Source organism: Microtus ochrogaster, chromosome 5 (genome assembly GCF_000317375.1).
Source record: "Microtus ochrogaster isolate Prairie Vole_2 chromosome 5, MicOch1.0, whole genome shotgun sequence".
Classification (NCBI taxonomy): domain Eukaryota; kingdom Metazoa; phylum Chordata; class Mammalia; order Rodentia; family Cricetidae; genus Microtus; species Microtus ochrogaster.
This window is the reverse complement of record NC_022012.1, coordinates 10,347,844-10,351,642: the sequence shown is the minus strand read 5'-3', so window position 1 is coordinate 10,351,642 and position 3,799 is coordinate 10,347,844.

The window sequence follows — 3,799 nt, the reverse complement described above, 5'->3', positions numbered from 1 at the left end:
CTCTCTCTCTCTCTCTCTCTCTCTCTCTCTCTCAACAGTCTTGGCTGTCCCGGAATTAGCTCTTGCAGACCAGGCTGGCATCGAACTCACAGAGATCCACCTGCTTCAGCTTCCTGAATGCTGGGATTAAAGGTGCTCCTGGCTTCGGCACTGGCATTTTAAAGCTGACGCTAGGGTTACGGCTAAACGGGATGTGGCCCGCATTGTCAAACACTACACACATTGCTGTCTGCATCTCTGGGCACAGGATACACAGCGCGATGCAGTCTGTTACCCACTGCGCTCACTGTCCACGCAGAGGGAAGTCACTTCACCACGACAGGAAGCCAATGAAGGCAGGGGAGGAACCGTCACTGCAGCAGGGACTCTCGCGTGCAACGTCCTCGGGTGGATGGCAATAAATATATGATGAATCCACAGAAAAAGCATACTTCTGATTAGAAGGAAAAATGTTTAATTTTGAGATTGAAGATTGTATGGTGAGAAAAAGAGGCAGTGAGTTTTCTGTGCGCTCAAGGCCAGCCTCGGCTACATGGAGAGTTCCAAGACACCCGAGGATACATAAACAGACCCTGTCTTACATAAAATTAAAAATCTTTAAACTACCATGGTCACACATATCTGCTGGAGTTTAAGGTTATGGAGTTTGAGGCCAGCCTGAACTGCATGAGATTCTCTCTCTCTCTCTCTCAAAAAAAAAAAAAAAAGAAAGAAAGAATAGAAAAGAAATTAAGAAAACTAATAAGTTAGAAATTACCTTTTTTCACATCACAGTTATTATTTAATGTCATGACATCATACAAAACTTTTTGTTTCTTTTTTGTGTTTCTGGGTAAATTCGGGAGAGCAGTAGGGATATTCCTGTGGTAACAGGGCAGTCTGGGTTCAGGCCACTAACAAAATCACAGTGTGTTAGATTCTTAGACTTTTCAGATTAAGAAAGAAGCAGTTCCTCTCAGATCCTCATCTTTCCTTCTCTTCAGAATCTCAAGGTTTGTATCAGGTAACTGGGCATAGTAAAACCTTTGCTCAAACCCAGTTTTCCCCGGAAAATATACACATCACAGGGAACTCCCCATTCCTCACAAATAGCACAAAAATCACAAAGATGCTGAGCTACTGGGAGCCAGGTCCCTAAGGATGGCTGGGTCCCTGGGCTGAAGGGCCGCAGAGATCTGTATCAGAAGTGCTGCCTGGGTTTATCACTGAGTGTTAAAAGCATCAAAAGTCATTGCCTCTTAATGACAGGGAACAGGAGAGACTAGCTTGACTGTCTTGCCAGGCCTGGTTGAGATGGCTTCCAGATGGGGTTTCTCTACTGTGGCGTGGGAATAAACCAAGTGGTAAGGACATAAGGACATCTCTGCTTAAAGACGCATTGCCTTCCGTCAGTCCTGCACCCGGTCCTATGAGGTGAGGCAGCAGTCACTACCTACATCCCAGGACTGGCAGAATGCCTGTACCTGTGGGTGAAATAAATATCCGACCCTATGGAAGCAAACAAAAGTGGGGTTTAACTTACAAAACAAAAGACAAATGTGAGGTTGGCACTGGGCATTAGGGTTCTTCCTAAGGGTCACTTGGATGCAAGTTCCATGCTACCATGATAGAAGGTAAGATGAACCAAGACTGTGAGTGAGTATTGGGAAGGTAGTGTATAAAGCAAGGATGCCCAGCAAGAAGCGGTGATTCCCAAACATGCAGAGGACAGTAAGTAGTGAGAGCCTTCACCACAGTCGTCAGCGTGTGGTTTGTAATTGTAACTTGGCACTTCCTTTTTTGTTGTTGTTTTATTTTCCGAGACAAGTTTCGCTGCGTAGCCCTGGCTGTCCTAGAACTGCTCTGTAGACCAGGCTGGCCTTGAACTCACATAGAGTGACCTCTTCATCTCTAAGATCTTCCACTTACTATTTTCAGACCTCAGCTGACAGGGAGTGACTACAGACTTGAAAAATGAAATCACATACAAGGAAGCACACACTATGGTCCCTGCCACCGTATGAATGGCTACCACCTTTGTCGTTGAAGGAGTAGAATTGTCTCTGCCTCGCTCCTCTTGGAACTGAAGGTGCCTTCGCTCATTAACCCAAGGTGTTAGGGTGTAGCTGTGATGTACCCGGAAGCCTGCTCTGTGGCTTCCATGGCTGCTCTCATTCCCAAAACTCCATTATGGGTGGCAGTGCTGTGTTGAGGAGCCTGAGCACAGGTGCAAGGCATGCTGGCCTCACCTTTAATCCCCACCCTTGGGGATTTCAAGGCCAGCCTAGTCTACATATCTAATTTCAGTCCAAACAGAGTCATGTACTAAGACCCTGTTTCAAAGGAAGGAAGGAAAGAGGGAGGGAGGAAGGGAGGTATAGAGGGAGGGAGAAAAGGAAGGAGGGAGGGAGGGAAAGGAAGAGAAAGAGAAGAAGAAATAAACAAATTCAAGCACTTCCAAAGAGGCCAGTACATCTTGTAGTATTACTTGATGTGGGATGTCCTTCTGTATATGTGTTGCTTTTATTAGTTGATGAATAAAGCTGTTTTGGTCAATGACTTAGCAGAGTAAAGCCAGGTGGAAAATCCAAACAGAGATAAAGAGAGAGAGTAGGCAGAGTCCAAGAGATGCCGTGTAGATGCCAAAGGAGAAAGATGCCAGGACATTACCAATAAGCCACAGCCTCCTGGTAATACATAGATTAATAGAAATGGGTTAATTTAAGATCTAAGAGCTAGCTAGGAACATGCCTGAGCTAAATGGTGTTGTAATTAGTTTCTGTGTGATTATTAGGGTCTGGGCAGCAGGGAAACAAGAGTCTTCATTTACAAATTCTTCCCAATTCTTAGGGCTGGGCAATTTCACATAGCAAGTGTGGTGACACATATGTGTTGTCACAGCACTTGAGGACTGCTGGAGGAGGACAGTCCAAGCTATCTAGCAAGCTAGAGAGAGTGCAGAAGGTGGGGAGGAAGGGGAAGAGAAGGAGAAGCTGACAGATGATCTTAATTGCAGATGTGGAAAAATGGCAGAGTGCGGCTGGTAGGGAACCCACTTCAGATTGGGGTGGTTGAACAGCTGGACTCTGCTTTGGGAAGAGCTGACCAGGTATGTGTATGGAGAAGACGATTTAGCCTGCCTATTCTGTATTTACAGTGGCTTCGCCCAGCTGCTGGCTCCCAAGAGGAGGAGCAACCTTCTCCCTATCTTGAACAGTTGTATGTTCTAAGGGTGGACCTAGGAAACATCATGGTAGATTCCTCACTGGCGCTGATAACATGACCTTTACTGCAGGGTCTTTGTTAACTTAACTCTTTATGACTGACTTATCCAGCTGAAAACCAAGAAAAATGATGCATAAGTTTAACTTATTTTGAAAAGACTCCACACCATCCTCATATAATCTGTTTTTATAAATACATCATGTCTACTGCCTTAGTTAAGGTTTCTATTGCCATGATAAAGCACCATCAGTCAAATGCAACTTGAGGAGGAGAGAGCTTATTTTACCTTAGAAGGTGGAAGTCCATCATCGGGGGAACCCAGGGCAGGAACCTGGGGGCAGGAACTGGAGCAGAAGCTATGAAGAGGTGCTGCTTACTGGCTTGCTCTCTATGGCTTGTTGCCTCTGCTTTCTAAGAGTACCCAGACACCCCTGCTCAGGTGTGGCCCTGCCCACACAGAGCTGAACCCTTCACCAATCAAGACAAACAGGCTTGTCTACAGGCCAATATGGGGGCATTTTCTCAACTGAATTTCCTCTTTCCGGATATGTCTAAAATTGTGTCAAGTTGACAAAAATACAGCCAGAACATCTAT